Source organism: Vitis riparia, chromosome 3, assembly GCF_004353265.1.
Source record: "Vitis riparia cultivar Riparia Gloire de Montpellier isolate 1030 chromosome 3, EGFV_Vit.rip_1.0, whole genome shotgun sequence".
In the NCBI taxonomy this organism is placed as follows: Eukaryota; Viridiplantae; Streptophyta; class Magnoliopsida; order Vitales; family Vitaceae; genus Vitis; species Vitis riparia.
The window spans coordinates 8,730,061-8,737,995 of NC_048433.1; the positions used below are offsets into that span (position 1 = coordinate 8,730,061).

At 36.9% G+C, this 7,935-nt stretch overlaps 1 pseudogene; it reads right to left on the reverse strand.

The window, feature by feature from the left end:
• Positions 1-4,196: 4,196 nt before the first annotated feature.
• LOC117910923 lies at positions 4,197-7,620 on the reverse strand (annotated as a pseudogene).
• Between the last annotated feature and the right edge of the window lie 315 nt (positions 7,621-7,935).

Consider the following 7,935-nt stretch of genomic DNA (forward strand, 5'->3'; position numbering starts at 1 on the left):
TACAGTACCAAAAAACCATTGGTGGACCACTTGAGCACTCAAGAGAACCACAAAATGGCATGGTCTAAGGGTCAGAAAGGAAGGTCCGAGGCTTGGGAAATGTTGAGTTAAGGTTTAGCTAAGGTAGTACCTAGGGTCCCTTAAGGTAGTACCTGAAGGCCACTAAGGTAGTACCTAAAGGCCATTAAGGTAATATCTAAGGTATAATACCAAAAAACCATTCGTGGGTCACTTGAGCACTCAAGAGAACCATATAATGGCATGGTCTATGGGTCATAAAGGAAGACCCGAGGCTTGGGAGAGGTTGAGTTCAAGTTTAGCTAAGGTTGTATCTAGTGTCCTTTAAGGTAGTACCTAAAGGCCATTAAGGTAGTACCTAAAGGTCATTAAGGCAGTACCTAAGGTACAATCCCAAAAAACCATTGGTGGACCACTTGAGTACTCAAGAGAAGCACATGATGGCATGGTCTAAGGTTTAGAAAGAAAGGCCCGAGGCTTGGGAGAGGTTGAGTTGAGGTTTAGCTAAGGTAGTACTTAGGGTCTCTTAAGATAGTACTTGAAGGCCACTAAGGTAGTACCTAAGAACTCTTAAGGTAGTACTTGAAGGCCACTAAGGTAGTACCTAAGAACTCTTAAGGTAGTACCTAAGGTACAATCACTAAAAGACATTGGTGGACCACTTGAGCACTCAAGAGAACTACACAATGACATGGTCTAAGGGTCAAAAAGGAAGACCCGAAGCTTGGGAGAGGTTGAGTTGAGGTTTAGCTAAGGTAGTACCTAGGGTCTCTTAAGGTAGTACCTGAAGGCCACTAAGGCAGTACCTGAAGGCCACTAAGGTAGTACCTCAGGGCTCTTAAGGTAGTATCTAAGGTACAGTCTCTAAAAAGCATTGGTGGACCACTTGAGCACTCAAGAGAACTACACAATGGCCAGGTCTAAGGATCATAAAGGAAGACCCAAGGCTTGGGAGAGGTTGAGTTCAAGTTTAGCTATGGTAGTACCTAGGGTCTCTTAAGGTAGTACCTAAAGGCCACTAAGGTAGTACCTAAAGGCCATTAAGGTAGTACCTAAGGTGCAGTACCAAAAGACCATTGGTGGACCACTCGAGCACTCAAGAGAACCACATAATGGCATGGTATAAGGGTCACAAAGGAAGACCCGAGGCTTGGGAGAAGTTGAGTTCAATTTTAATTATGGTAGTACCTAGGGTCCTTTAAGGTAGTACCTAAAGGCCACTAAGGTAGTACCTAAAGGCCATTATGGTAGTACCTAAGATAAAATCCCAAAAAACCATTGGTGGACCACTTGAGTACTCAAGAGAAGCACATAATGGCATGGTCTAAGGGTTAGAAAGAAAGGCCCGAGGCTTAGGAGAGGTTGAGTTGAGGTTTAGCTAAGGTAGTACCTAGGGTCCCTTAAGATAGTACCTGAAGGCCACTAGGGTAGTACCTAAGGGCTCTTAAGGTAGTACCTAAGGTACAGTCCCTAAAAAGCATTGGTGGACCACTTGAGCACTCAAGAGAACTACACAATGGCATGGTCTAAAGGTTAGAAAGGAATGCCCAAAGCTTGGGAGAGGTTGAGTTGAGATTTAGCTAAGGTAGTACCTAGGGTCCCTTAAGGTAGTACCTAGGGTCCCTTAAGGTAGTACCTTAAGGCCATTAAGGTAGTACCTAAGGGCTCTTAAGGTAGCACCTAAGGTACAGTCCCTAAAAAGTTTGACTACTTCCCAAAATTAGCTTTTGAAATATTATTATTGTGCCGAAACTTGAAGTGGGTCATTGGATGAATGGTTCTATAATTGAGAAGTGCTCACCAAAATCATGAAATCAATTTCAACCCCATATGTAGAAGAGAGGCTTTATTTATCGACTTTCCTAAAAATACACTGAAATGTTCATGTTGTGCCAAAACTTGGAAGTGGGCCTTTGGATGGATGGCCATGTATTAGAGAAATGGTCAGCAAAATGATCTAATCTAAGACCTTTTTTTTCCCAAAAATATAATCAGAAGTTTACATGGGTCATTTCATGAGTAGCCATATAGTTAAGAAATGCTCACCAAATCATCAATCAGATTCAAACCCATGTGTAAAAATGAGACTGTCTCCCAAAAACACTTTCTCAAATTTACTTGTTATGCCAAAACTTCACCTAGGTCATAGGAAGAATGGGCTAAAAATGCAGAAATGTTCATCAAAATCCTCAAACCCACACCCAAAATAGAGAATTTTCCCTCAAAAATTGAACTGGGATATTAGATAAATGGTTACCAAAATTATCAACTGAATTCGTACCCATGTGTAGAAACGAGATATTTTACCAAAACAGATCAGAAAATGTACTTGTAGTGCCAACTAAAATCAAAACTAGGTCATTTGGATATGAATGGTCAGCAAAATCATCGATCAGATCCAAATCCATATGTAAAATGACAATCCTTTGCCCAAAAATTAATCAAATACATAAGGTAAAACCCACTAAATGGAGAACCACATACCTCATGCCGTGTTTCCTCTAATCGGGTTCTTTTCAGTTCAGATTTGAGTGTTGATTACATGGGCAATTTTGGAGACCCGTGGCTGCTTACATGGAGACCGTGGTGGCTGTTGACAAGGAAAACAAAAAGGCAATTTTGGAATAACTTATCCAAATAGTAATTAGTGCACAAAAATAATAATATTCTGATCATTAATGTACAAAGCCCATATTCCAGTTTCTATGGGTTTCATTCCCATATAACCTTCAAATGGGCCTCCTAAAATACAACTTCCCTTATATTAAATCATTTTTGGTACAATATACCTATTAAACAAAAAGTCCAAAATGTTTATGAAAAAAACATATGTAAAAATTAAGAAAGAAAACCAAAGAGCAAATAAGTGAAGCACACTCCATTCATGTTCAGCTAATGATGAACCCCAGTCATTGTACGTGGGCACTATACTAATCAGCCAACTGGCACATGACACTTACTATTTTGAAGACTATTAGCAATCATGACTGGTGATGGACTGGCAGTATAAAAACTGTTTCTGCCCCAATTGTGATATTGAGCCAGTCTAATGCCAGTAGGGCCAGGTAGGATAAATGTCATGCTTAACCTACCCCTTACTCTCTAATATAAGCAATAGACATGTAACCTCTCAGGTGAGCAACCAAATGGAAACTTATACCTCCTAGCTGCCACTGAAAGCACACCTTTGGAGTCGAGTCATTGCACTAGCCAGAGTAAGGTTACAAGAACTTGCTGCAACAACCATTTTATTTGCATCTAACATCAATGCAGTACCAGAAGGAGTTGCAGACTCCCAAGCATATTCAGAAGCAGCATAATTGGCATTTTAAAATATACAAATTTCTTAAGAATTATTATTATATTTAATTTTCTTAAGATGGTGCCTCAAAGAGAAACTCTCCAATAATGGGTCGGAAAGAAACTATCATCTTCCTCATCAATCATAACAAGTTAAAAGAGTTAGAAACAATGGATAAGTATAACCTTTTGAGCTTAAATCCTAGTCTCATTGCTAAGAATTCACTAGGACAAGTGAGAAAAAAAAAAATTGGAATACACACCTACCCGCCCCAAACCACCTTCCTATGAAGTCTCAGTAGCTGAATCACATTAATAATGCTCCTATAATTCTTCCCAATATTATGACAGTGCACTCAAATATGAAGTTTCTGACCAAGAAACACAACAGGTATTTCTAGTGACCCTCCATTTTAGTTGGTGAAGAAAAGCCATTAAGATTTGAGTTTCAAATTCCATTTTGTCTTCCTTCCAAAGAATTAAAAAATAATGAGAAACTCAACTCAGGTAACCAACTACTTTTATTAGAATTGATTGATTCCAGATGTTTTTTTTTCCCATGAAAGCCATTTTTTCCTATTTTACTCGATTTCTAGGTATCCAAACAAGCTCAAATGTAACTTGTAAAAACTACTCATACCTTTAGTTTTCTGGATGCAAGAAGCAAAGAAGTCCAAATTAAATGAAAGATTAAAAGCTTGGTTCCAATCAACGTCCCTAATGGGCAATACAAGTTCAAAGTCAAACCAAATTTAACAAGAATCAAACACTTAAAATGAGTTTAATTAAACCAATTGCCCCAGCTCAGTTCATTCTTCAACTATTCAAAACCCAGAATCAACAAATTTTTTCTCTTTTTCAGAAACTAAACAATGAACTCACAGATCCTTAACGCAGAAATTGGAGCACTTTTGAAACTCTGCACTCAGCATTGTAGTCATATTGGAAATTTGACCATAACCAAGCTGTGTGAACAACGGAAGAAGCTCGGGATTATCAAACTTGTTGTAGTCATCCACGTTATGGCACTGTACGAACTGCACCGAACCCACCAATAGTACAATGAGAACCACCAATGTGGGAGCAGGGGAAGGGCAATAAGCGCCAACTTTTGCTCTTCTCATATCGAAACCCGATTAAAGCGTCAACAAAAAAATAGTGTTGAAGCTCAGAAATAGTGTGTTTGGTTGGGAAGAAATCGTGGGAAAGTGGAGGGGAGGAAATGGGAGCTCATTTGGATTTATTTTCCTGGACTTTCTTGGAAACCAAACGCGGGAAAAGAGACTGATAGGCGATGATGGAGGAGGGAGGAGATTATTATCAGGGAAAGTTGTGTTTTTTGAAACTAGGTTCGAAATTAGGAATTTCTTGAGATGGGGTTAGGGCAAAATGATCAGAAGTGAGAGAGATTCTCTACTTTTGGTTCTCGGGTTGAGTTTCTTATTGTTTCAGCTTTGAGAATTAGTTCAAGTTGAAAATTGTTCTGCTGACATGGGGAAGATTTGCTGATGACATGGATAGATTTAGGGGCAATCTGGGAAGAGGAAAAATAAACAGTAGATAATGCACGTTTTGGATGTTACTTTACATATTAATAGTTGGATCTCATATTTTGTATATTTGAATTATCAAAATCATATAATTTCCGCATCAATAGCCGAAAACCTAACTTTCCCGTAATAATATGCTTCATAGTGATGAATGTTTGACAAAAGGAAGAAGGAAAAGACATATTAATAATAACGGTCGGGAAAACTTGAGGAAAAGTTACATATTGAAAAAAACTAGAAGAAAAGAGAAGTGAAGAATGATATATATATATATATATATATATATATATATATATATATATATATATATATATATATATATATATATATATATATATATATATAAATTTAATTAATTTTAATTAAATTTGATTTGATTTTTTTATTTTTTATATCCTCCTTTAAATTTTCACTCATTTTCTTTTTTTATATAAAGATTAAATAATTTAAATATATATACAAATTTAATTAAGTTTAATTAAATTTGATTTTCTTTTTTTTATTTTTTATATCCACCTTTAAAGTTTCTCGCATTTTATTTATTATATAAAAATTAAATAATTTGAAAATATATAAGTTTTTAATTAATTTTAATAATATATAGTTTTTCTTTTTATTTTTTTATAATAGATTAAATATGAGAAAATTATATTTACAAAAAGTATTCTAAATTGCTATTTATTTATAAGAAAATGTCTTTTACAATTTTTATTTAGAAAAAATGATTTTTAATATTTGTAAAAAAATGTTTACAAATTCAATTTTATTAAGAAAAGTTTCAATTAAACATGATTTTAATATTTTTATTAAGAAATGAAATCAATTTTTATTAAAAGCAATGGTTCCAGTTTACTTAGAAAAAAGTTCTAATTTATATTTACAAAGGAATTATTTCCAATTACTATATAATGACTATTATTAATATTAACTGAAGAAAGAATTGATCGACCAGAACACCATATATATATCCAAGGACAAATAATATGAATCTCATGAACAACAATGAAATGCAACAAATTCAAATGAAATAACAAACCCTGAATCATAGGGCTATTTCCGACCGAATTAGCGTGTGTGCAATAGGGATGCGGATTGAGACAAAGTTGAAGAAGATTCTGAGACCTTTGATGAGTCCGCGGTGCCATTAGAGGAGTTGGAAAACTGGGTGTGGTTTCTCTCAGAAAGGCTAGTGCTATAGGATGTCTGCGCCGCCGGAGGAGCGTAATACATTGGCACAGGCATTTTTATAGGAAGAAGAGGCAATAAAGCTTCAGAATTAAGGACACTCATTGCTTCCCTCATTGAAGGACGAGCATTGCAATCCGGGTGAGCACACCAAAGACCAACAATCATCAATCGTTCCATTTGTTGATCATCATAATCTGCAGACAGTCTTGGATCAGCTGCTTCAAGAAGTTTTCCTACGCCATAGAGGTCCCAAACCCACTCCACCAATCTGATCTGATTTTCTTCGGCCTTTGTTTCCACGGCTCTTCTTCCACAGCAAATTTCCAATGCAACAATTCCAAAACTGTACACGTCAGATTCCTTACTAGCCTTGCCTGTCATGAAACATTCAGGAGCCAATGTAGCCCATGGTCCCTGCTAAAACAGTGGTTTGTCCAGCATCACATTACTGGACTTGATGTCCCTGTGTACCACACACTGCTCCCATTCTTCATGTAGGTACAGAAGCGAAGAGGCCAAGCCTAGAGATATTCTATACCTCATAGCCCATGTTAACAAGGTTTTTTCTTCAAAAAGACAGGTGCTCAAGCTTCCATTTGGCAACAACTCGTAAACCAATTGGAGCTCTCCTTTTTTATGGCACCAGCCCACGAGCTGCACCAAGTTCCGGTGCCTCAATCGACAGAAGATCGTCACTTCAGATGCGTACTCCTTCATCCCCTGTTGGGAGTTCCTTGTTACTCTCTTAACTGCAACATAAGAGTTCAGTTCTCGCAAGAAACCTCTATAGACCCCACCAAACCCTCCCTCTCCAAGCTTCTCTCCCTCTGAAAAGTTAGTGGTCGCCAGAGCCAATTCATTAAAGGAAAACTTCCTCGGTCCAGTGCCCTTCTCAAAATCTTCGTCCATGGCCAGGTCACTGTCACCACCGTCTTCTTGATCTCTCCCAGTATGTCTCTTCTTCCACAGGTAAAACCAAACCAACATGATTTAGCTTTCCTTCCTTGATATTGCTGGACCAGTTCACAGTTTTAACAGATGTCATGGAGTTAATATCAATACCAACATGATTACCTGCCGGATCCCCTTTTTCTGGGTTATTATGTGTATCAAATTCCACTGCAATAAAACTAATTGCAGTTGAGTTTGTCACGTTATCCTTCGCGAGACCACGGCCTTCACCCAACCCATCTGAAGGCAATTGGGTACCATTAAGGAAGAACGTAAGTCCATCGGCATAAGTATAGTTGTTTTGTGAGTTAATGACAAAGGAGAAATTGGTAATGAAATCAGTTAGATTTCTGGAGGTCGGATCCCAGAGATACAACTGCTCGATATACATGGCTCGACCCCAACTACCATCCATTGCTTGGTCCTTCTCGCTTCTGGTGAGTTGGATGCGTCCGTCCGAAGAACATCGAGCGTGTCGTGTAAAGAATATTTCAAGACTATTTACATCAAAGGTGGTGAAGTTGAAGGACAATGAAGTCGCAGAAGGGAATATTAGGAAGAAGGAAATGGAAATCATGAAGAGTTGAAAGGAGAGAAGTTTGTGAGATCCCATATGGGCAATCCCAATGTTGCAGGTAATGTTTGACCGGTCATTGAACCAAAAAAGTTACCGTTCATTGGTCGGACCGACAATTAAACCACGGTCGAATCAATGACGTCATAAATATACAATTTATAAATTATTAAAATTTAAAATAATTACAAAAATAAAAATAATAATTTATATATTATTTAAAAATTAGAAAATTAGTTTTAAATTAGAAATTTAAATTAAAATCATAATTTTAATTTAAAATTTAAAATTTAAAATTTTAATATTTATTTTACCATTAAATCATATTTATTTCTTGGTCTTCGTTTGAATGAC